We start from the raw sequence: 27,037 nt of genomic DNA, 5'->3' as shown, positions 1-27,037 counted from the left end.
TTGTAAAAGGGTGGAGCTAGGGTTGCCACCGGTACAGGTCCAGGTTTGACCCAGACAGTTCTGGAATTGGCATCTGTGTCCGGGTGGCAGGAATTAACAAGCCCAGACGCCCTGGTTTTTAAGTGAAACGCATAAGAAACACCAACCTTCCTATAATATTTTCAATGACATACATTAGTTGCTTAAACGATTTCCACTATCTTATTAGATATTATTGGATGCTGAGCTTCAGAACAGTCACGCCCCCAGGGGGAGGGCATAGAATAGTGTACAGGGCATTGTGGTGATTGAAGTCCTGCACTCATGACAACCTCATAATCAAAAGGAATAGAAAAAAAAAACATGCACGGTAAAAATAGCCAAACTGCTAAAGACAATGTTTACCCGCTCGATGTTTTAAAAACAAGCCAAATTTGGCTGGAAAACCGCCAGTCATCACAACCTTAGACTGCTCTCGTGATCAGGTCCTGCTTACAGTTTTTAATAAATAACTTTAACTGTGAAGTTTGAAAGAAAAGAAATATTATATGCCCAGTCTATATAAAACAATAATTTAAAACATTTCAGTGCTGATGCTTCTCCGGGAGCTTATTCAAATAAGAATGAATAAGAGACATGATTACACGTGGTATCCCTCATCAGATTTCCTGACATCTTTCTCTACTCTCCAGTGAAGTATAGACATGTTTTATTTCTATACATTTCTCTAACCTCGGTAGACTTATTCTGAGTTGTCTGCAGATCTTTCTTTTGACGTTTTTGTCTTTCACAGTCACTGCTTTGAGGTTCAACGTCTTTGTTTTACTGAGATGCTCACCTTTCCTCGCAATGCATTTATTCAAACAGCGACATATCTGAATATTCTGCGGACCTTTGGGGGTTTGTCCCTCAGGAGTTTTCAAACATGAGATGTGGAATGATTGATGGAGAAGAATGCTTGTGCTGTGCAGGAAACAGTTCAGGTGGAAGTCAGGAATTTGCATGATAAAACATAATTTATTTTCTGTTCTAAGCTCCCTCTTCTAATTCTCATGACAAGATAATACAAAATAAATAGAAAAAAAAACCTGTAGGTGAACTCAAGTTCTGATTTGCATTTCTCTTTTGGTTCTAGAAGCTGTCTGTGTTTTCAGATAAAACTGTGTCTCTCTGCTACAGAGAGTGATTTAAATCATGAAACGTGTTTCTGTGCAGTTACCGGCTTTGTGGCAGTGTTGGTATTTTCTAATTACTGTATATCATTTCAGAGATATCTTGCACTGTGAAAACACAAAAGGGGATGCATTGTTCACTTTCCTTTATTAAACTGTGATGAAAATGTCCCGTCATATAAATTATATTTCCCAGTTTAAAGGACATGTATATTGAAAGTACATGTAATTTGAAAAAGTAAAAGCAAACTATGAAACAGGTGTAATTACAGAAAGTATAATTTATTATACCATATTATTTTGACCTTACTAAATAAATAGTATTACAGCACAGTGTAAAAAAAGGCATGATTTAATTAGTTTAGGTAAACTGAAACAAAACTGTTGTTGTCTGGGAGGTCAGGTTACCAGTTCTTTGTCTTAAGCATAAAGATGTTTCTACAATGTAGTCATGAATGTGTCGCATATTCCTTAACTTGACATTTTCTTATAAGCCTCTGTTGAGAATAAGTGAATGTTGTAAAGTGAAATATGTATAAGGTATTCCAGTAAAAACAGAAATGATCTCTCGGAGGACCACGCAGTTCTGAGTTGTACACCAGGGCAGGTGCAGGAGCCCGGCCAGCCACAGGGGTCGCTGGTGCGCGGTGAGCCAAGAATTCCCCAGCCGACCAAAGCCCTACCCACCCAGGTGGCGCTTGGCCACAGTCAGCAGTGAGATGGATTTGAACTGGCGACCTCCAAGCTATGGGATGCATCCTGCACTCCGCATGGAGTGCCTTTACTGGATGCGTCACTTGGGAGCCCCCTTTTCTTTCATTTTATAATAAAAGAAAGATTTTGAGTTTTTGTGAACAACAACAGAGCTTCCTGGGTGCATAATCCATTGTCATCAGATTTAATGGTTTGTAATAATGAAATAGAACTAGATATGTGAAATATGTATGTATCATTGTTTGTGATATGACCAGAGGTTAAAACAATGTGGCAATGAGAGAGTTCATTTCAACTGGACACCACCTATAATGGAACTTTATTTAGAAAACTATAGACTACAGCTGTCGACCAACTAGCATTGACATGGCACAGGGTGTCAGTGAAAGTTTTTTTTATTATTATTATTGGACATGACCGTGTCCACCAAGACCTTGCTTATATGACTCTGCACAAGTCACCTACCTCAAATGGGTTCTGAAATATGAGGTTTTGAGATTTTTTTAAAATACCACATACTGTATTGCTACTGCTGGAAATCTGTCTGCAGTATGACAGCTGATTCAGTACTTCTGCCAAGAAATTATCAACATCCTTACGAAAATAAATAAGACAGCACCTCCAAATCTTGTGCTATTTCAGAGTAAAACTGCTGTATGCCACAAAAATGTTAGTTTAGGCATCGTTGCAACTTATCTATGATGTATGACTTGTCACCAGTGCTTGTAGTTGACAGGGTTGAATGTTTCTTTTTTTGTTATTATTAAGAGTTAAAACTGGTCATACTGTTCCGGTTTTTGGGATATAACTGTCTATGCATGTGTTTTGAAAGCGATGTGGTGGGATCAAGTGACTGATTGGATACAGCTGTCCTTCATATTAGTGTGATTGGCTGAATGTATTTCAGTTGTGTATGAGTAAAGGTTTGTGATGTTTCGCCAACCTCAGAGTAAAAGGACTATTAAGGACAAGCTCCCCTGTAGAAACCTACATCCCTTTGAAAGTCAAATGAGCATGCTCCTCCTTCTACTTGCTGTGGTGTTGGTACCTGAAAGCTTTACTCTGTCAAAGCTCAGGAAATCAGAAAGTGAAAAAGGGATTGCCGCCCATTGGTGTTATGTGGAAAAAGTTTTTGGACAAAGCGTGGGTTTCAAAGGGAACTACCTTTTGAAATGAATATTTAAAAACTATATGGGAACATTTAAATGAGTTTGAAGGTGCAGTGTTCCTATGTGATCTTCTGGCACATTGAAGTGAATGTCTGGTGCTGTTTCCTTGGCATACATGTAATATTCGGAAGCCTGTTTTCAATCTCATTAAGATTGACCACTCTGGTGGTTCTAGTTTATTGCATTGTTTTAAAGTGTGTTTTTAGCTCTACTTTGACCTTTTCTTTTTACGATAAACCGCTTGTCCCAAACATTGACCTTTGGGCTCAAGGAGTCACTTGCATGACCCAGGCTGTGATATGGATAAACAGAGCAGGCTGGTATATTGCAGTTGTATAAAGCTGTGGCAATGCAACAGTTTTTTTTGCTACTCAAGCATTGCAACTTAATATGGTGGATGGTTCATTTATTAATATGCAGCATCCCATGAAGAAGTTGTTTGTCAAGATTTGTTACGCTTTCAAAATGATACAGTAGAAAGAAAACGTATGTACTGCTGTGTATTGACTTTACAGCCCTTTAGATGACACATTTTTTTAAATGTGTTATCTTACAAAGAGGAACTGCACATGGTTGTAGATTGGGGTAATTTTATTTGGAACAGAATCAAATTGGTTGTGCACATATTTGGTCTCCATTGATCCTTGAGAGATTGGTGACAATGCTGGAATGTAAAGGCTGTGTAACAGTGGAGAATTGGGGGCATGGGTATTCTCTGATTGATAGGCAGGAGACCAAGACCGTTGCCATGCCCCTGCAGGCATGAAGGGTTTATTTACATGCAACTCACAGGCAAGTTCACGTGACGCTACCAGTGATGGTAGCACACAGTGGACATACATTAAAATGTACAAAAGGCAAAATAAAACACTGTACAGAAACTACAAACAAAAGTTGTCGTGAATATGGTAAGTGCTACTCTGCTAACAAATGGAGGTCCCGCTGATACACTTGTCTGCCTATACTGGTGGGTCTGCTATCCCGAAACAAACTCCCTTAAGACGGTCGTCGCAAGAGTTAGTCTCTTCATTTCATGAAACCCAGTCCTGCAGCAGCACAGTACGGTGAGATGGTTTTATAACAGCAGCGCTCTGATCTCTATGGCTTTTTAGCAGCCCTGAGGTATATAATCGGGACCCTTTTATACCTGACACTCCACTGGGACACGCCCACCTGCTAGTTAGGGATTGGCAGCCAGCAATCACCAGCTACCTTTCCGTTTCAACATTATTATTAAAATAATCTCTAAATAATGGGAGCACAAAAAGCTCCAAAAAGCTATTTCTCCATGCAGTTAATATATCGGGCTGTTTCCATCGGGCTTCTTTACTTGTTGAAGGTAATTGGTAATTATACATTTGCCCAATCTTATTTTTTTAAAATAAGTCTTTTTACATAACCAACTGCCAGTCAATTACCAGTACACGTTTGAGAAAACCAGTCGTTTTATAGGTCCTATGCTTTTTAATTTGTCTTCCAATTTGAAGATAGTTTCAGGCTCTATTAGTGTAGTTCTACATTCTTGTTACGGACCGTTAATTCATATTGATTAGAAAATTGCAAACATCAGATCAACCCCCTGTTAGGAAACAGCTTCAAAGGAATCTCAGTCTCCCGCTCTACTAACTCTGGAGATGGCACGGATGTGAGGGCTCCAGGGATTGTTTTTGAATGCAGATATTATTTAATTTGTTACCATATTCACCACCTACTGTATATCATTAAAAATGTATTGAACATTAGTGATTCAAGTGACTCATCTTCTAACATTTGCATGTAAAGCCAGGGCTTTATTAATGCATTGTTATCGGTTTGGTCTGTATACTTTTGATGAGAAATCTGGTAAAATCCCAGAATTTTATTTTTTTTTCTGGCTGCTTCTGTCTGTCAGGGGTTATAAGCCTGCTCAACAATTTTCTTGTCCTGATGGGGACTCTTGCTAGGAAAAGCATTGCTGTAAGCCTAGATCACTGATAAATTGAAAATTATAGCTATAGCTATAGCAGTCTCTGTGGTTACATGGAATTTGATTGTGGTAGCATCGTAGTGTACAAAGAATTGCTTAGAATTGCATTCTGTTTTAGAGACCTCGATGTACAACAACAATTCACTTCAGATGATGTACCTTAGATAGCAAAAGTAACAGAAACGGTTGTATTACTTGGATTGCAAAAAGAAAACGATTAAAGTATAAAATAGCAATTAGGCATCCTAAACTGCGTTGTCCCTCAAGAGCCTGTGTTGATTCCAGATAGACTTGAGACTTGAGGCTTGGACTGTTAAACAGCAGCTGTATAAATCCATTAATGTTCCATAATGTGATCTTTTTTCAACATGTTACTTAAAATCTGAAAAGGCAGAAAGGTCTCAAGACTTAATACCAACATGCTATGGTATCCTGGAGGAACAAAAAGCAGAGACGACCTTTTTATTATGACAGATGACCTTTGAATATCTAGGGTGAAGCGCACAGCCTGCTTGCTTATCCAATCTCAGTACTGTTATTAAAGGGACGGCTGATGCTCTATATAGTTTGGAAAATACATCACAGAAATTGAAGAACAGTCAGAAAGTGTTAGTGGAGATTTACATACACCATTGAAAAGCATGGTATTTTAGAGCAAGTAAAGATTGATAAGACCTGAGATGATTTTTAAAGGTGAAATTGTGGGTTAATGGTGTGAAGATGCAAAACTAAGAGACTAAAAGGGACAGCAGGTTGTACAAGTAACTGAGGTTTCTTGATCTCAGAGGATTGCCCTACAGTTTGTTGTGTGAGGTAAGGGTAACTCTTCACGAGCTGAGAGCATTCCTGATTCCTGGCATGGAATTATCAGAAATAATAATGGAAACAAATGGCAATAGCCTGAAAGTCCTCTTGCTACACTTTTTTTTTTTTTTTTTTTTTTTTTTTTTTTAAACAACCAGAATTTACCATTAATTGTCTATTCAAATAATATTTATTCAGCTGAAACAGTATCTTACATGATCCTTCTTCATTTTATGGAATTCTAATTTTGTGTTTTAATAGCCACTACTCAGAATGTAATACTGAGGACAGAGAGAGTGGCCAGCCCAAAGGAGCACTGGGAGTGCTTTCACAGTTGCTGCCTACAGTACCTGTCCTGCCTGGTTAAGCGTTATGCATGTGGCCATTCAGAAAAACAAGTCATATATTGGTTTGCTTTAATACCTATCCAGGGGCGTGCAATTCATATAACCTGACGCCTGGGACAGCAAGATTTGTGTGAGGGTGTCACAAGGATGGCTGTAGTGGTGACGTCGAACCCGGAACAGAAACACAGAGTGAATAGGGGGTGAAGCTGAGTCCACACACAACTTAAAACACAAAATACGCACAGGGCAGGGCACCCCGCCACAGAGGAACAACAAGTTTTGCCGTCATACTTTGCCCGTTGGACAAGTAGTTTCTATTTATTTATTTTTCCTCTGTTCAATCTATTGCGACTTGTGATTGTATAGCTGTGGAGAATAAAGCTGATCTTCTACATCACATTTAAATGCATCAATCTAGTAAAGTAACAAAAAAAAAACCCACCATAGTCGCAAATGTATTAGCGGATTAGAAAATGTGTTGTGTAATTTATAAGTTATTTCTGAGTCCACTTTGTGGTCAAGTGTGTACTTGTTGGGATGTTTAAAAAAAACAAACTTAGTTTACTGTTTAGAAGCATTTCAACTTGGACAAACTTTCCCTGGGAATAATGTCATTTTTTATTTTTTATTTAGATTTTAGTGTTGCTAAGCTAGTTTGCTATTTACCATATTTACATATTTGTTTTAGATTTAAAAGCTATATTAAAAATATATACTTTTTTTTTTTTTACTAGATTTGAACAGAAGCGATATTAGTTATTTATTGGACAAGCACAATCCATTGATTCGTGAAACTATTAAAACATAAAGATTGACAAATATGTTTATAATGATAGAATTGATATGCTTATATATGAGATTATCTGTTTTTATATATATATATATATATATATTAAAATAAAGTACAGACTGTAAATCTCATGGCAATGTGTTTATGTATTAATTCATTTATTTATTTTTCAGTGAAAGTAGTGCAGGGAAAGAATGTTGAATTCAGCTTATAGAGAAAGAGTGGAAAAAACTAAGCTATTGTTATATTTGAATAACTATAGTATTGCTTATTATAGATGTATTAGTATGTTACTTTAAATTTACTAGCAAATGTGTTCCAAACTGCACTGAAAGGAACATTTCCTTAAAGTATGTTATACATTTGTTGAGGTGAGGTGGGGTCACAGGGAACCTTTTGTGTATCTTGAAGAATTAAGTGAGCCAGTCAAGCTACAAGGCTAGATCTGCCCCTGTTAATAATTGTGTTCACTGTTAAATAAAACCAAAGTCCTACAAATGATATTCTACATTTTGTGTGTGTTTTGTGTGACGGGGAGGGGGCAAGTACATTTTTAAGGACAATTAGATTTTTCTAGCGTTTTGCCCCTTGGACTACAAGTTTTTTCAAAAATCAACGAAAGTTGTCCATATTGCTATTCACAAAATGATCTGAGCAAACGGTCGACTGTCGCAAAGCACTTTATGAATGGATATACAGTCGTTCAAGAACGAAAATCTGCCTCTTTTTGATGACATCATCAGCATTATTAATGTCCCCTGGGTGGCGTCAGTAGCTGAGGTGGGGTCACAGGGAACCTTTTGTGTATCTTGAAGAATTTAGTGAACCTGTCAAGCTACAAGGCTAGATCTGCCCCTGTTAATTACTAATTGATTGTGTTCAGTGTTAAATAAAACCAAAATCCTACAACTTTATTGTGCGTGTTTTGTGCGATGGGGAGGGGGCAAGTAGATTTTTCTAGCATTTTGTCCCTTGGACTAGAAGATTTTTTAAAAACATTGAACACCCCTGCCTATCACTTTTATGTATACCAAATATTTGTATACTTTTTTGGTTCTTTTATTTTTATAAAACTCTCAAAGATGCATGTACATTGAATTTCTCCCAGTACATCTTTCCATACATATACCGGAAATTACATAATTGTCTTCATACCAGCAAACATAACCATGGTTTAAGGTTTACATTTAGTTAAGGGTAAAACCCAAACCAACATTGTTTTGGTCTGGGCTGTGGGTAATCATGGCTTAATTTGTTTTAATGTGACGGCTGGTTAACCTCCCACCACCCCCAAACCAAGCAGCACTAATTCAGATAAGTAGGATTTTTTTCTGGGTTAGAGGTTATAGGCATACACATATGTATGAGATGCAGTCTAAATCTGGATTCATGCAATGTTTCCCTATAGTGCCTTTTGATCAGGGAGTTCCTAAAGTTCCTAAATCTGCTCTTTCTTGAGGATCTGTATGTATGATGATTAGAATGAAGGGATAGTCAGCAGTAGTGTAGTTAATGAGGTGTACACTGGCTTATTCTTTCCTCTTGCCAACTGATGCATCTACTGTGCCTTCATCCTTTAAGGTCTTAGGCACATGAAGGTGACATCTTTCAGATAAGCAGCAAATATATTTCTCCCCCCATACCTTGCTGTCTTTGTTTCTCTGCCCATTGTTCTTCTCATTGTCAGACTCCTTCAACTTATCACTTATGTTGGATGTTGCACAACAGGCTACAGCAGTGGCGGGTAGGTTTGGCCTATTCAGTTCAAACATCTGAATAAACAAAATAAATAAGTACAGTCACCACTGCTTAGAACAGACGCGTTTGTGTTAACATGATTCACCCGCAGTAAGCGATGGACGGTATAAACTCTCACACAATAACCTGACATTCATAATGTCCCCCAATCACCACTACAGTAATCAAAACAAACAAGTGAGTATGCGGTTAAAAATCTTTATTAAGACACTCATTACACTAATAAAAAAGATGCATTAAAACCTATTAATGTAAAAAAACCTGTAAGTGCAAAAAAGTAATGCAAATGCAGAAATGTACAGTACAGATAGACTATATTACTGCAGATTGTTTTCAGCGAAGAACTGTGATACGCATCTGGACAATCTTTTTTGCAAGTATGGACGGCAAACCTTGTCAGCGTTTTGTAAAACCTCCCAATATGGCTCTATATCCAGGTGCTGCTCCATATTAGCAATGTTACAAGCACAGCACCACGCTTACGTCATCTGTGTCTGTTTCAGGCAGAGCGTCCTGGTTGCTAAGGTGACACAGCTGAGAATTCTTCCTCTGACATCCCCTCTGGTGTTGTCAGAGTTTCAGTTTTGGTTGTATTTTCATCAGCACTCCACCTCAACTACAGAAACCCTGGCTTTTTTTAAACAACGTTGTATTGTTTGCTGACTGACTGTTTGTTTTATTTGAAGCTGCAGAGAATTCCTGACAAACTGAACGAAAGTCCTGCAACAAAGCAATGGTCGGGGTTGATCCAATATATTTTTTAATTTGAAAGTAAAAATATATGAAACCATGACGAGCTTTATGTACAAAGATCTTCACTAATATACAACTGAACAAGAACTGTTGAGTATTTTAGTTTCATACAGTATTAAATTGCAGTGTTTATATCGGATACTGAAAATTAAATAAAAACAAAAAATAAAGAGTGCTGGGAATTACAAATTAAAAGTGAAATGGTGCTTTTGTCTGATTTACCCTGAAAACACGTAAACTATCCTTGCTGTATAGAGAGTCAGGAAGTTCTCGTACTTCACTGATATAACTTGGCACGAGGAACTATTTTTTCCTTATTGAAATGTATTTTACTGTGCAGTTAACTGCATTGTTTACACCAAGATATTATTACACCAAGATGAGAACATTTGCCATAAAAAAGTAATAAAAATAAAATATAATAATAATAAAGACTGCAGGTCTCAAAATGTTACAGCCCTCCTAGAATTATTAGGCATATTAGGCTGTATTAACATATCTAAACAATCACATTTTTTTTAAAATGGCTTTTGTATATAACCTGCAAAACAAATATTGCGCGTGGCAGACCCGACTGAACAATTAAATAACAAAAAAACTTAAATAGGATGTTACCATAAGCATGAGGCTTGGTGGTCCAGTGGTTAGAGAAAGTGGCTTACCAGGAAGCTCCCAGTTCAATTCCAGCTCAGCCACTGACTCACTGTGTTGACCCTGAGCAAGTCACTTAACCTACTTGTGCTCCGTCCTTCGGAAGAAATGTAAAAACCGAGGTCCTAGTTCATCCCCTAGTCTCTGTGAGTCACTTTGGATAAAAGCGTCTGCTTGGCGACTAATTAGCTTCAGCTCCAGCTAAAAGCAGCTGGAGCTGAAGCAGCAGTGTGGAGCTGCACTGGAGCTGAGCTACCGGAGCAGGATCAGGGGATACTGGAACTGCAGCAGGGGGTCTCCATCAACTCTGGAGCTGGAGCTGAGCTACCGGAGCAGGAGCAAGGGATACTGGAGCTGCAGCAGGGGGTCTCCATCAACTCTGGAGCTGAGCTACCGGAGCAGGCGCAGGGGCTACTGGAGCTGCAGCAGGGGGTCTCCATCAACTCTGGAGCTGGAGCTGAGCTACCGGATCAGGCGCAGGGGCTACTGGAGCTGCAGCAGGGGGTCTCCATCAACTCTGGAGCTGGAGCTGAGCTACCGGAGCAGGCGCAGGGGCTACTGGAGCTGCAGCAGGGGGTCTCCATTAATTGTGGAGCTGCAGCTGAGCTACCGGAGCCGGCGCTAGAAAAGCTGGAGCACGGCCAACCCTACATTACCACAACAGCATATTCATTTTCCTGGGTACAGAAGCATGCCTCCCCTTGTGTGGGTTCAATTCCAGAACAAGCATGCTTGATGTGTTTATTTGGGGATTTGACGTCTTCCCTCATCAATATCTGTCAGCACACTACAATACTACCATTCCTTTCTTTGATGAGCAACTGAGGCCATTTGGGACTTATCCAGCCAGTCTATACAAAATGCCCTTGTGACAGGTAGCCGGGGGTGATGACATCAGGCCAGAAACAGGAAATACAAACAGGCAGATAAGGGCATCTGCTAAGAAATAAATAATAATAATAATAATAAAGGCAGTACTTGGGTGCAAAAGCGCACTGCGGCGCTGTGTTTATTGAAACAAAAATAAAGCAAAAGGTTTTACACAAAAACACTGCTCACAGAGCAAAAATAAATCGCTCTCTCGAACACCCACCCCGAACAGGGAGAGCTGCAGGCCTTTATATTGGTGACCGTCTCCTGTTTAGCAACAAATTAATCAATTACTTAAATCGGGAGATGGTCAGCTTCAGCACGGGGTTTTGTGGGGTGGGGCTTCCCCATCCACGCTGCCAAACAATAACAAAACACGGCTTTTCGCCGTCATATTTATATACAATAAATCATAATAACACAAAACAAAACAAGTACACTTTTACAGCAGGGCTTTGCCCTGCTCCCTCTTATAATGTGCAGGGTTCTCCTCTGCCCTGCCACAGCCCTGTAAACCAAAACCACACAATCTACTTTCAGTGGTTTTCCCCAATACAGATTCTAGAGGAACGTTAATATAAGCTGTTAGGAAATGTACCAATATTTTAAGCACCACATGAACACAATACTGTACTTGCTCCCCTTTTTGCTATATATATATATTGCTACAATCTCAGATCCAAAAGCTCACTTGGTCATTCATTAGAACATAAGCCCTTTTCATTTTACATATTGAAATGTAATTTAAAGCTTTGTTGTCTATAGCTTTCTCTTTCAGTTAAAAAAGATGTTAAATTAAAATGGACACATCCTAGGAGTGTTATTTTTCCATTAAGAGCTTTTGTTATATTTAAAATTGATTTTACATAAAATCTGCAAGTCGGCCCAAAGTCACCTATTGTGTCCTGCAAAACCATTAATACAATTGGTAATGCTGATAACTGCTTGTGTCGGCACATTGAAAAGAAGGCAGTGAGTGTGTGAGTTGTGTTTCCAAGTAAATAGAATCTCCAGTGTTTGGGCATCTGCCGGCCAACGAGAGTCATTACTAAAAGTATTCTGTTGAAACGGTCCATTCATTTCCATGCTCCAGTAAATGCAATCTCCCTCTGGCAGCAAATCAGTTAGCAATGCAGATGACAAAAAGAACACGAAATTATATGGTTTAATAAATGAGAGAAAACATGACACTTCTTTGGCTGTTGCAGACGTTGCCATGCATGTCTTTTCCACCATGATCTCATCAAGGTAGTTATCCCAAATATTCATCATGCTCTTCCTACATCTGTGAAGTGTTATGTTTCAAATGCCAAGCCTTTCATGCCTTATCAGCTGGTGTGGTCTAGTATCCAAGGTCCAGATCATATAGTCTACATGGAGAAACCTGCACGTGCCTTCCTGCACACTTACATGCTCACACAATAAGAAACCTGTAAAGTGAGGACTGGTTCAGCTTTTCAAGGGGCTGTTTATGTAGGTCTGAAGGAGCTCTTGATTTGACGCATGAAGTGATGAAGCACCAAAGCTCTGTTTGCCATTTAAAGATTTGTGGATCAAAAAATGCCAGCACAACTACACCCAATGCTGTGAGGAATTCATACAAAACCTGGCCAATGAGCAGCCAGCAGTCTTACCCTCAGATTTATTTAAACGGCTATCAGTCGGGTAGATCATTGCTTTGTAAGGTATTGATTTAGAAGTAAGATTAGCGAGGTGTTGAATACAGGAGGAATTGTGTACAGCTAAGCAAAAGGGTTTTCTTTTTTTAAATGTATTACTGTTCAATAAATCAGTCAAATTGATGCTAGTTTGTCTCTTCTGTAATTATATCTTTCAGTTAAAGTGATAACAGTGAACAAAAATAAATGAGGGGGTCCAGAAATGAAATGAGTAGTTTCAGCCTCTTGTATAGTTTGTAACATAAAGTTTGTAAACTTGAATCTGTGCATGATTCATGAGCACTGGGATTTTTAATTACCAGGCTTCAGTGCAATGCAGAGACATCCAGACTTGTTTTTGCCAGCCAGTAATTCTGTTTAATTTTCACTGTCAGAAAGTCTTTGTCATGTGCTGTAAGAATGGCATTTATGATTTTTTTTAGCTATTAAATTATGATTGTAAATCTTAAAACCAAAGCATTCATGCATTTTACTCATGTCTTCTGTTCCAATTTATAAATGAGAATAGTGTTTGCTGTCAGTGGCATACAGTAACCACAATAGCAACTAGTCTCTGTTTTAATGACAAATTGAAGAAATCAAACAACTGGATGCAGTCTGATTGCTTTCAGCAATGTTATTTCAGCATATCACAGTAACAACACATGACCATGCTCTCTTGACTCTAACAGGAAGGAGGCTTTGAATGAACTTCATGAACACACTGGGAACAAGTTACTGAACAAACAGCAGCATTAACATATGTATACTACTAGATATTTTTAATTACTAAAGCTTTTTTTCCCACAAATTAATGTTAGGACCTAATGGTAACTGAAATACTGATACTTACACAAATAGACGAACATGCGCTCAACACCTAATTAGAAAATGGATCGGAGGGTTGTCCTCTATCCCCATTATTATTTGCTCTATCTTTAGAACCTCTAGCACAGGCAATCTTATAAAGCACCAATATTACACCCATTGACATATTGGGGTCTGGACACCATATCTCCCCTATGCCTATGGTATACTGTTGTTTATTTTATGATATTTCCAGATCAATCCCCCAGGCTTTAAAATTATTTGATGAATTTGGAATGATTTCCATCCGACTGGTGACCTTGCAATGCCCCAAAACACTTGGTGGTTTGGTGGTACCTAACATTTATCACTGGTCCTCTCAGCTAAGGGTTTTTAAAACTTGGTTTCATCCAAAAGCCCCAGTTGCCTGGCGACAAATAGAAGAGGCCTTAGTTAAACCAAGGATCCTCCAGGATCTTCCTTTCTCCCAACCCCAAAAAAGTGCTTTCTTTCTTCGAACAGGCTCAATCATTACAAATTCATTAAATAAATGGAAGAGGGTAGACCGATTTCTTGGCAATCCTTTGAAGTTCCATAAGCTCTCTCCCATTTGGAACAACTCCCTTTTGCTGACAGACTCGCAACCTTTTACTTACCCACCTTGGTCTACAAAAAAATGTTAAATGACATTTTTGATGACAAAGGCCTCCACTGGTTTCAGGTATAGTTTCCTCTCTCTACAACCACTTTGTTTCCTATTCCTCCAGTCCACTCCCAATAATCACTATTTGGAACAGAGAATTGGAGAAGTTGGGGGATTGCCCTCATTGGGAAGCGGTATGGGACAATATATTTACATCCTCTAAAAATTTAGCACATCAATTTATTCACTTTAAAATGCTATTTGATTTCAACCTTCGGGCAGGACCCACAGCTGCCAAAAAGACCATTTTGCAGGGCTGAGTGGAGTCTGACATACCCCTGAAATGCAATTGGTTACAGTATTTTGTAGATATTCTACTATAGTGCTATTTTGCTCCAGGCTAGTGCTGGGACAGTGGCTGCCTGGTCGGCTGTGTTTATTTAGTATGTTGCAGATCCCTACAACTTTTCCATTGTTGTTCTTTTGAGTTGTGCTTTTGTTTTATGTCGTTCCTTGTTGTGTTGTGTATTTCTGTTTTGAAAAAGAAAAAATTATAAAAAATTGTTCACAAAAATAAATAATAATAAATGGATCTGAGATTTCTCTGGTAAAAGACCTTGAATGTTATCGTTCAAACTATGTTTAATCACTGTTCCAAATCAATCCGTCTGAAAATACGTCAATACAGTATTCATATATTTTACCTATTTTCTGCTTGATGAAAGAAAATATCTGTTCACGCCCTCTGAATGCTATCTGTCAGTGTAGATCAAGTCAGCTTCCTCGCTGTCCTATACGTTCAATGTACTTGTTTAAATTTAGTATAGCAAATAAAGTTAACAAAATTATGTTAATCAAGAATAGTGTTCGCTGTCAGTGGCAATACAGTAACTACAATAGCAACTAGTCTCCAGTTTGAATGATGAGTTGATGAAACAGCTGGATGCAGTCTGATTACTTTCAGCAACTTCATATCACAGTAACAAAACAGGACAGTGCTCTCTTCTCTAACAAAGCCAGGAAGGAGTTTTTGAATGAACTTTATGAACACACAATGAACAAGTTACTGAACAAACAGCACGATAAGCATTAACACATGTAAACAATTAGGTATTTTTAATTACTAAAACTTTTTTTTTTTTTCGCAAATACATTTTATGACCTAGGGGTAACTTAAATACTAAAGCGTACATGAATACGTGAACCTGCGCTCAAATCTTAATTAAAAAATAAAAGTTAGCTGCTTCTTTTACGTGCTTTACAAACAGTTCACAAATCATGTTCGTTTTTCTGTACGAGGTACCTGAACTGAAGAACAGCTTCATGTAAGTAGAAGATATTTTTTGTATTGATGGAATAATGAGGAAAACGTTTGCATTCATTAATAACAAAAACTATGCTGCATAAAATCACTGAAAAAACAAACAGAACAACTTGAAATGTTATTTTTTTAATGTATCCATTTTCTAATAGCAATAGAAACTTTCGGCTCAGGACATTTAACAGCATGAAGCAGGTCTTACCAGAAGGTGAAGCCTGCTTCTTACGGTTCTATTGCTTAAATTAAAGCCTTATTTAAATCAAATCTCATTTTGTGATGGACTCTTAATTGATGTGCCACTAATAACATAAACCCATCAAGTACAAAATTAATTATATTACAATTGTAATAATTACTGATTTATGTCATAATTATCATCCATAAATACTGTGATGTACATACAATCGGTACAATATCACCAGCCACTGTAGAGTATTAGTTATATATAATGCAGTTGCAAGACTTTTTAGCTATTTAGTGTAAACAGGTTCTTTCAACAAACAAAATTAGATGAAATAGTTAATAATAATTATCACAGTAATACATTTTCTATACTGTATTGTAACCTGAACACAAGAACACAATGTGAATATACAGGGTGTCCTGGCCCAAGACAAAATAAACATCCTGTGCTTTGTAAGCATATCAAATAAGCAAACCGACAATTTGATGCTGTTGATTTTTCAATGTATGCCATCAATGCCTGTGCATATTGGGCTGCACTACACACATGGTAAGAGGGTAAAATCTGCATTGACTGACTCCTGTCTGGCTTTCTGTGCTGACAGGAGCTGAAGAGCCATGGCAGGTAGAGGAATTGATTGTGTGTTTCTGGTTTATTTTGCCTCATCAACAGATTATCAAGAGTCTGTGGGCTGGAGTCCAATTTGGAGATGTGCTGAGGGATAATCTTTGAAAAAGATAATGGCTTTGCATAGGGCGAAGGTACCCAGCAATAAATGCTGCTGTAATTAATGTAAAATTTAAAGCGGCATAGCCTGACATGCTGAAAGCTATTTCTTCTAAATGTTTATCTTTGCTTCAATGGCACAGGTAATTTCTTCTGCACTCTCTACATTATTACTGAAATTACAGGTCCAGTATAAAAATCAATGCCACTAAATAGTTTTTTAAATGTGAAGGAGCTCGCAGTCCCTTAAAGACTGCCAATACAAAGGACCATGGAGACCCCTGCTATGTTTTAGAATTACTCCATCTAAACCCATTTCAAGATTTGTTTTTATTTATAGGGACAGTTAAATGTGTGGGTTTTATTGTGTGAAGTTTTTAAATGTACAAAATTCTCAAAAAATCTTTGCCATTTGTTTCAGCTTCCCTGGTTACAAATAGTGCTTAGAGCTGTGCAAAAAAATACTATGGATACAACCACTTCCCCTTTAAATGTTACCTTTACTTATAGAATGCTTTTAATTTTGGCGTGGGGCTTAAAGTCTATCTGTATTTTTTGTACAGTGGTGCCATGCATCAGAGTTCTCAATTCCCCTCTGCCTGAATTAAATACTCTGCATTTAAAATAATATTAATGCTAATGAGGTGAAGTTGAACAGTTCAATACATGAATGCTTGGTAAGTTTAATTTTCCATTTTTAAACCTGTGTTTTCTTTTTTACATATAAATGGAGGGGGTGGGCGTGAGGGAGTATCATAAAATGTGCATTTAGTTCCATTCTTGAATTAAAAAAAAAAAATCTTAACATACATGAATGTGTAAAATAATAATAATAATAATAATAATAATAATAATAATAATAATTAGGCCATGGCGGCTAATTTGTCAGTACCTTCCGTTGTTGCATATCTTCGTAAACCTGAATCTACATAATGCAAAATACATGTATATCAGGCAGTTTTAAAAAGGTAATATATACAGTCTCCGGCTAAGAGAACACCCCTCGGGAAGCAAGCGAAGTGTTCTTTATACCGGAGTGTTCTCTTAAACAGAGTTAGCCACCAGACACATTATGAATCAATCAATAAATAAATACATATGTATTACTTATAACAGTACTATGAAATTAGCTGCCGGGTGTGTTTCGGGCTATCACAAAGGCAGGGGCAAAAATAATGGCAGTTACTTGGGGTTAAATTAACGTTAATAAACTAACTGTCAAACTAAAATAACACAGCACCCCTACACATGTTACAAAATGCAACAACAATATACAAGACATGCACATTATTTAACAGAGTGATGAAGCAACTCGTCAGAACGGGAAACATGAAATTGCTCGACTTGTGTCTGATTCAGGTTTTTTACAGCAACTACAGCAGCGCATTTCGCCGTTAGTTTACATGCCATTTTGTAGCGATGAGGTGCACTCGTGGAAATCAGAATACAAAACGAGTCAATGATATGACGGCGGTTCTGGAAAGATTTAATAAACCAATTAGTGTCCCACAAGACGCGATGTCAAGTCGCTTTTTTACAAAACACTACTGTATTCATTGTGAACGAATCACTATCCGTGCCAAGAAGGTGCTCTTTTAAGCAATGTTCCTGTCCCTTTAGCTGGAGCATTTACAATGGGGAAAAATCGGTTTCACCCTTAGGTGAACTGTTCTCCTAGGAGGTGTTCCTATACGCGGAGACAACTGTGTGTGTGTGTGTGTGTGTGTATATAGAAAGAATGAAAAGAGAGAAATTAAAAATAAACACAGCGTTTATTATGTGTGTTCTCTGTATTCATTTGTGTTAATCATTCTTTCTTCTATCTCGTTCTCTCTCCTGTTTCTTTGAACCTGCATGTTCACTGCAAGGATATTTTGTCACTTCTTGACCTTCCACACCGCTCGCTGGCGCATGCATATTTCGAAGTCGGATGTGCAATTGAAAGTAAATTTCATAATTTTGAATTAAGTGCTCGTTCGTTTTGTGGAGACAATGGCATTGAGCAAACCATCCACGAGTAACAAACAAACGTATGAGGCTTGAGAAAGAGTATGAGGCTGGGAGAAAGAGTTTGCTTTCACTGAAAACAGTGGTAAACCTGTGTCTCATCTGCAACAAAATCGCGTACACACTGTAGTCTGTACAAAGCTAGCAACAAACGTCATTATGAAACAAATCACAAAACATTTTCATCTGAATATCCTCCTGGATCTTAAGGCAGATGCTGCTTTCGGCGTTCAATAAAGAAGCTGATTTAATGACTCGAGCGAGTTTTGTATGGCAAGCATGGAATATCAGTCGTGGCAAACGATGAATGAATCGTTTTATAAAATTGGAGTGTTGGCACTAGACTAGAGAATGCATGTTTACATGTTATATTGCAGGTCTAAAATTAATATTATATTTACATATGTTGCGTCTCGTCATGAGCAGGTACTGTAATCCCTTTCAAAATAAATGTGCATTTGTCATCCACAAAGCTCAACAGTATTTAATACATGCAGCAGTCATACAAAAAAAAAAACCACCATTCAGATCTTCCCAAGGGAAGAGCTTGTCAAAAAGAATCCTTACAAAAATGTGTGTTTTTATGTAGTGTTTTTTGTGAAATTAGATGAGTTATTGTATTTTGCGTCATAATAACTGAATATATTGTAGCGTGCCTGGGGGAAGGCAGCAGCAGGGCTGGTAGGTGACGTAATCACACACGAAGGCATAAGCCTGATATACGCTCCTTCCAAAAGAGACAGCTATGCTTTAGTGCGAAAGGTCCCGGGTTCGCGCCCGCCCTCCGCCTTTGTGTGGAATGCTTCGCCCTGTGTGATGTGCCTGCCTGCGTTAACCGAGATCGCTACATTGGTGTCAGAAGTGGACGGAAGTACCCCCGTAATGCACTCATCAGACTGTAGCCTGGTGAGCAAGTCTGGGGCGGACTTTAGGTTGACAGGGGAGAGTGTAGCGTGCACAGGGGAAAGCAGCAGCAGGGCTGGTAGGTGACGTGATCACACACGAAGACATAAACCCAATATACACTCCTTGCAGCGGTATCGGCGCTGTGCTTTAGTGAGAGAGGTCCCTGGTTCGCGCCCGCCCTCCCCTGTGTGTGTGATGCGCCTGCCTGCGTTAACCGAGATCGCTATAATATTTTATTTAAAGTGCGTAATACATACAGTATGAACTGAAATAATGAAAAAACACCAGTATGTTACATTTAAAGTTTAATACACTGTAGATCTACAGTACAATACAAATTACACAGAAACTGTGTAGGCAATGTTCTATCCTTGTTCTTGTGTATTTTGCTGCCACCAAGAGATAGCCTAACTACTGTACTGCACAACAATGCTAGTATTTAAAATGTCTTGCTCACAAACATTTAATGTTTTACAGTATGTGTCTTGTGGCTCTTGATCATATGGAGATTTTGGTATGCGGCTCGTAGGGTCAGGAAGTTTGGCCACCCATGATATATAATATTATGTACGAAAGCATTATCAATTAATGAGATTAGGAGTATTTTAATGCTTAAGCATATTTTGTTCTGGAAGCATTAGAGCAGATGGCTATAATTAATATTTAGTGTGGCTGTCTATTAGAGGAGAAAAATAGTGCTGACTGACAATCTCTTACGAACAGTGCCTAAGGAGGTCTTTAGTAATGTCATGTACAACATCCTCATTTTTAAAGTGAGTAATATGTATTTTCCTATTCAGTGGTCCGCTGGCAACAGGATGGCTTTGTGTAATATTTCACATCTTGGTGAGCTCTGTAGAAAGTTTTCAGGGGAGATATTACTACTAGCAATTCTGACATTAACCCCAGGTGGTATAGTGCATATCATTGGTATTAAACTGTTTTTCTTGCCCTTCATTACTGTAAAGTGGTGTGTGTGTGCCTGTGAGAATGCTGGATTCTAAAGTTTTTACAATTTTAGTGGCATTTGAATCCTGTGTTTTTCCCTGCTGTCTATCCCCAGACCCCCCACTGAAAAGTCCCCAGGACCCAGTGGGCTAGAATATATGAGATATAAATCATTAGTGTGCCCCTTACACTGCTGGTACTGACTGTGCAGTCAATTTCAGTCAGCTTCACAAATGAAACCCAGGGAATGTTACTTGAATAATTACATTTTATTATTATTTTTTTTTTTCCAGTTGCATTTTGCCTCTTATTTGAAATGTGAAGCTTTATAATGAATTGCACCTGTACATGGGGTTTCTTCCTTTCGTGAACATTTCTGAAAGGATCAAGCCAGCAATTCACCAAGCTACTGTATGCAGTTTTGTTTGCGGTAGTTTAAAGAAAGGTAGATTGGTAAAACTAGGTTTCTATAGACTTTGCATTCCGTGCCACCATTTTGCATTTGCCATATTCTAGTTACAGTATGATATGCTAAAAAAATGAGTGGTTTAGTGGGGTGGTGTATTTTGATCTTGTTCTGTTAACATAAAAGGCTGGTTTATCTGCAGGATCTGATTTTTAAAGTCTCTGATCTCTTTCTCCAGTCCTCTGAAGTGTTCTTCAAACAAATCGTTTCTGAGTCTTGGGTTGTTTGGTGGATACAGGCAGGCACATACTTTTAGAAAACACTTGCAGGGTTTCACATGGCTCATGCAGACTCATGTGAATGTTTATTTTCTTCCCTGCAAATGGAATGACTGGGCCAGGCAAACCAAAAGGTGCTGACGTCAGGGCTCAGCAGGTTTCTCTTTGATTATGCAGCCCTGTGTATGAATCTGTTGCAGGGCAGTGCTCTAGGATTGGATCACATTATGTTTGCTTTTGTTTTGTTTTTAAAAATCAAAATCTGTTTAATTGAAGGCACAGTAACACAATATGGTGGCACAGCAAGCTAGAAATAAAATATGCCAATTTCTGTTTTAGCATATGCATGTATTTTGATGGTTGAGTTCCAATGTCCCATATAGATTCGACTTATTTTACTAATTCATTAACAAGATTGTTAAATAGCTTTGTTTTTAATTCAGTCTCGGCTCAGCTGATCATTCTGTTAGATAGGCACTTCTTGATTGACTTTTATTTTTCAACAAATCACTTCCTTCTGCAAAAGAGGGTTCTGACTGCTTTGTGAGCTTCGTTTTGTGCCGCACACTTGGCCCTGATGTTTTTACCAACATTATACAGGGAGGAATCCCTGATTCTCAGCTGTAGGGTTTTGTAAGATTTCATACAAAATATATAATCTTCTTGGCTTTAAAATTAATAATAATAATAATAATAATAATAATAATAATAATAATAATAATAATAATAAATGATAAATGAGTATTCTAAAGTGTTCCACCGATTCCCTTTTATAACATCCAAACTACCTACTGTTGTTGCCTCCTGTAAAACCATACTGGTTTGTCCCTAAAAGCTAATTTTGCTACATTAGTAACGGTATAAATAGGTACACAGAGATCTTGTTATAAAACCAGTCACTGACTAACTCCTACAGTACTTTTCATCTTGATGCAGTGCAGAATGACTGCCCAGCAGGATAATGCGAACCTGAACAGCCCTCCCATTTTTATATGAATAATCACTCTTCCCAAGCACAGCAATGGATCTTAGTGAACCTGGGGGGTACTTGATGATTGAAAGTGAATTATAATGCGAACCACTGAAGGAAGGAGATATTATTGTGCACTTGAGGTCACAAAGCACCCCTGAGAGCCATTGCTTTCCAGAGCTGACCCAGAGGCAGAGTGCAAGATTTACTCTACACAAGTACACTTCATTCTTTATTGCGTAATGTCTTTATGTTACACTTGAAATGGAGATTATTGGCAAATGTATTGGCATGTAAGGGGCCTCATCTCCAGCCACAGGTATGGATGAGTCTAGGATGAGTTGATTTGTACATCCCTCATAACCACAACTCCTCCCCCAATTTCCCATCAAGGAATGGCCTTCAGCCACAACAAAGAGATGTCAAGGGTTTGTATCAAACCACAATTGTAATGGAATCAAAAGGCTTTCCAACAGTAATGTATTTTTGTTTGGTGTAGATTCACCAGCCTGACCACCTGGCTGGTATGGCAGCTTCTCCAGGTGCAAGCAGCTCATCGCATAGGAATCCCTGATATCAAAAACAGTACAGTCCCAGACACCATTTACTCACCAACAGTCTAGTTAATTCATGAAAAGCTAAGTCATTTTATGCAATAAGCTTTTGTCTGAGACCTATGGACATATTATGAGGACCATTTTTAACCAAACTGAGAACTGTTCAGTTTACCCCAGACTAATACCTCTGGTGACAGCAAGGCAAAGCATGAACCCATATCAAACTGCAAACCTTCACTATAAAACTGTTGTGGCCCGCATCACTGTACTCTTCTACTTCTGCCTTGACGTTACCAATGTTACAGCATCACACACAACACCACCTCCTGGCTCTTTTAGTGTCTGAACAATCATAATGGCAAACCACCAACTAACCTTAATCTGGCTTTTCGGCAACGCAAGTCTAGCAATGTGTGACCATTGATGTTTCTGCTAAAACACAGATTGATTATGCTGTGGTTGAGAAATCTCTCCAGGATCCAGACAGTTTGTAGACATCAGCAAATTAAGCCCAGAATTCCCATAGATTTCTATTGACCCCTGCCCAGTAGGGGTCTAATTTCTTGTTTAATCAAGTGTATCATACTATTTATATTAGTCTCTAAATTGTACGTGTTGGCATTATATAAACAGGGCTTAGTTTGAATTCATGACTTATTCATTGTGCATAATGTTACATTCACAAGTTATAAAATAGCTTAGCAGACACAGTGGTAGCCATTTGCAGTTCTATAAATTCAAATTTATTCTAAAATAGTCAGTAAACAAAACTGTATTTTTGTCTTAGCACCGAACATCTAGAGTAAACTCAAAATACTGTAAATGGAATTCATACACTACACAATTTATTTTCTCTATTTTAAGTTATTGGAAGGTACATTTGTATTTGCATACACTATACTTAAGTGGTGGATGTGATCAACCTGTACCTTAGGATAAGCCACAGCTCTTTTTTTTTTTTTTTTTTTTGTAAAGCATTTTACAGTACCAGGAAATCCATTTGGATTGCATCAGCCACTTATTTTTAATGGTAATCTCTGGAAAACCACGGGCAGGCAGTTGATGTAATCCAGGGTCATTCTCCAGTGCTGTAAAATGCTATAAAAAATCATAATACATTGTTTTTCCCAGTACTGCATGATAGTTATATAGATAAGTCTATTAAATTCTTCCAATTTCCAAAGTTAATGTTTCCAATTGTTAAAGATGAAAGAAAATGAAAAGAATACCAGCTGCTTTTGCTTACTTATCTCTAAATGGTGAAACAGTAATGGTCTGTTCAAAGAAAATGAAAAGGTGAATGCTGGCACCATGTGCCCCAGTGAACAATATACAGATAATCACAGGCACTAGCCTAGTGTTTGATGTAGCCAGGTTTTTTTATTATACAGTATAAGGTTTTCATGGATGAAACACAATGTACACTGGGTATCATAACAAATATTTCCTTGCATTGCGGCTCGTAAATTGAGTGTCTAAAAGCTGTCCCGTGGAACAGGGGTAGTTTGTGTGGAATTTTCATAAGCGTTTGCCTAAGCCCATTAAAGTGCAGGCTGGTGGCAGGAATAATCGGTCTCGCTTGGGGAGGACAGTTTTATTCAGCTCATTCAGGATGTAAAGCTTTTTGTACATCAGTGAATAGCATTAAGAAATGTGCACAGCATCCCTTGTGATAAAGTCTAAGAAATAATGTTTTAAACATACAGTACAGAAAACTGTATGCATTAGTGTTTCCAAAACCTTTTCTTTCCATAATTATTTCCCTGACTGTAATTGGGCAATAGTGCGGTGGTACAGAACATGCATAAAATGAAAAATAACATGCAAAAACTAATTTCATACTTTGACAAAAGTATTTGGGCAATCAACATATTTAGTATAAAACCCATTCGTTGCTAATTATTGACAATTATCATGATTGAAAACCAATACCTGAAGATAATTATAGAACAAATAAATACATAATCATCAAATAAATTGGAAATTTGTGATTCAATAAATTAACAAAAATGGTTAAAATAAAAGAATACAACAACAATCTCAAAATGGCAGTGATACAACTTACTGCTTACTGCTTTTCATGCCTTCACGGTATGGAAGTGGAAACATCTTACTCCTTCTGTGACTGGCAGTGACCCTTCAGGTCTGCACATTTACACTTGTTGTTTCTTGACATTGATCTACACTATGTAAGGTCGTCAAAGGGATACCTACACTGCAGAGGGTATGATAACCCTGTTAAGAATACTACTGTGGTTCATTATTAATAATTTGGATACGTGGCTGTGTTAATTTCCACTATCTTTATTACTACCTGTGGCATTAATGGTATAGTTGGTGACAATCTGTACTCTTAATTAGTTCCTTAAACATTGACTACATAGGCTCCTAGATTATATGCATGTTGTTTACAGTTGTTCAATTTGCAGTTAATTGTTCCTACTCGCGAGATGGTTTAGCTCACAGCAAGCCCCCTCAAGGTAGCCAGGTTCACGATGACAGTTGTTGGATTGGTTGGGGGGGGGGGGGGGGAGGTGGAAGAAGGGAAGGGGAGGCTAAGATTTGGGGTTAGATAGGGAGCAGAATCAGCGAGTGAGGGAGTACAGATGTTAACTGAGGCTTGAGATTTATGATATGCACTGTGCTTCCTCTGGCTCTCTTTCATCCTAAATGTTTGTAACCACTCACCCTTCTCAGTTTATTTGTTTTTGTTTTTATCTTTAATATGCTACTGTCCTATAGAATATTGCTATATGATGAGTGCCGAGTTAGTGATCTTTCTCCATGTCACATATCTTTTGTTTTTTGAGTGCTTTTACTCGTTCACTCTCCCAGATCTTTATTCCTATCTTTGACCATGGCTAGTGGTGTCATTATTTCCTGGAATTTACGAGGGGCCAATCATCCTATAAGAGCACAGTGCTTAGGTGATCTCTTAAGAAATAGATTGATATTGCATGTTTGCAGGAAACTCTTTTGGTTTTAAGTGATGTTGCTCATTTTCAAAATAAACGTTACAAGGTAATTGCATATTCCTCTGCTCAGAATATACATAGGGGTGTCCTTATCCTTGCCAAGAGACAGTTGTACTTCAGTTTGTCTCCAAGGTAATGATTCAGAGGGGAGATTCGGCTATGTGACTACGCTGTTGAATAACGTAGAGGTCTGTATTGCCGTTCTCTATGCACCAAATATCTTAGACGCACAGTTTTTCGACCAGATGAATCATACACTGGCCTCATTGGGCAATATCCCTGTTATAGTGGCACAGTTGTTTGAGTAAGATTAAGTGAATATTATTATTATTATTATTATTATTATTATTATTATTATTATTATTATTATTATTTGTATTTGTGTGTCAATGTGACATTTTTTAATTGGAATGTCCCCCCATTTTCCTAATCCCAAGGGTTGGGAAAAGAAAAGAAAAATCAATAAAAATAATTGTTCACAAAAAAGAAATTTTGCACTCTCATTTGTTACCCAGCGCTAGAAGGCTTATTGGACAGAAGTTTGTATTCCAGCAAGATAATGACCACCTGCAAAGTCTACACAGGAATTTATGAAAAAAAGGATGATTTACAGTTATGGACTGGCCACCTCAGTCCCCGGACTTGAATCCCATCGAAATGTTGTGGATTGACTTGAAGGCTGTTGTTGCAAAAAGGAAACTTGTTATTGTTTTTGTTTAATTTAGAATTGTGCCATATGTTCTATGCACTGGATGACTTCTGTACACAGAATATAATGAGATGTACTGGAATTTTGGCAAATCTGAAACAGTGATTGGTTGATTTCCCACATGTGATTTATAATCCAAATAAAAGTCATTTGAAAACCTGTTATTTATAATATCAGTGTACAGCATGATCAGGTTTTAGCATGTCATTGAGGCCGCTTGTTAAGTGGGTTTTTAAGGGGGAAAAAAGTGTTAACTGTACATGTAATGTTCCTTTTTTCTTTCTTTCTTAGGTAAGTGGGAGTTTTTTCATATCTCGGTTTGAGCTGCTGCAGTGGTAGATGTATTTAAAGCCTGGTAAGTGACTTATATTGAATTTCCAATAATGGTTTGATGCAGGTGCCAATTTTTATTTCATGTTTGTGTTGAGTCAATATTCCATTTTCATTTGCAGCAGAAGCAGATCAAACTTGCCTGTCTGTGTGCATGTTTTTTTTTGTTTGTTTGTTTTTTTGATAAAGAGAAAAGGAAGCTACAAAATAATGCACTGTAAAAATGTGGCTGGATTGCATTAGGTTTAGGATCCTAGTATTATCATTTTTGTTCATCTTAAGATTTAACTATACATTAAAAAAGATAAGATAATTAGTGTGTGTATGTGTGTGTGTATATATATATATATATATATATATATATATATATATATATATATATATATATATATATATATAATAAATTATATGGTAAAGCGGGCAATAGGTTTAAAGGTGATTATTGCAGGATTTAGAAATGAAAAGGTAAAACAAGCTTAATTCTTATCATTGGAATTTAAGCAATGCAGTAGATCTTGACACCTATATCTTTCTTGGTTTTTCAGTGGTGGAATAAACCAATGAGCAATTTTGACTTATGTGTGGTTGTAACATGAAGTGGGTATTTGACTGTACATGTCAGAGAAATACATTTACTCT

The 27,037-nt window shown here is 37.7% G+C and overlaps 1 protein-coding gene across 5 annotated transcripts in view; it reads left to right on the top strand.

Annotated features, from left to right (window-relative positions):
- The window catches only part of sash1a (SAM and SH3 domain containing 1a), a 313,025-nt gene that overhangs the window by 146,054 nt on the left and 139,934 nt on the right, over positions 1 to 27,037 (top strand). For 2 of the 5 annotated variants that reach the window (XM_059025161.1, XM_059025160.1), the window contains one exon: positions 26,360 to 26,423. The exons of the other annotated variants lie outside the window; for them this stretch is intronic. The gene's annotated coding sequence lies outside the window, so the exon portion shown is untranslated. The remainder of the gene's footprint in view (positions 1 to 26,359; positions 26,424 to 27,037) is intronic. 5 annotated transcript variants of the gene reach the window in all.

The sequence above is a fragment of the Acipenser ruthenus genome, chromosome 6, assembly GCF_902713425.1.
Source record: "Acipenser ruthenus chromosome 6, fAciRut3.2 maternal haplotype, whole genome shotgun sequence".
In the NCBI taxonomy this organism is placed as follows: domain Eukaryota; kingdom Metazoa; phylum Chordata; class Actinopteri; order Acipenseriformes; family Acipenseridae; genus Acipenser; species Acipenser ruthenus.
Note: the sequence above shows the minus strand (reverse complement) of the source record. Positions and strands in the feature narration are given on the sequence as shown.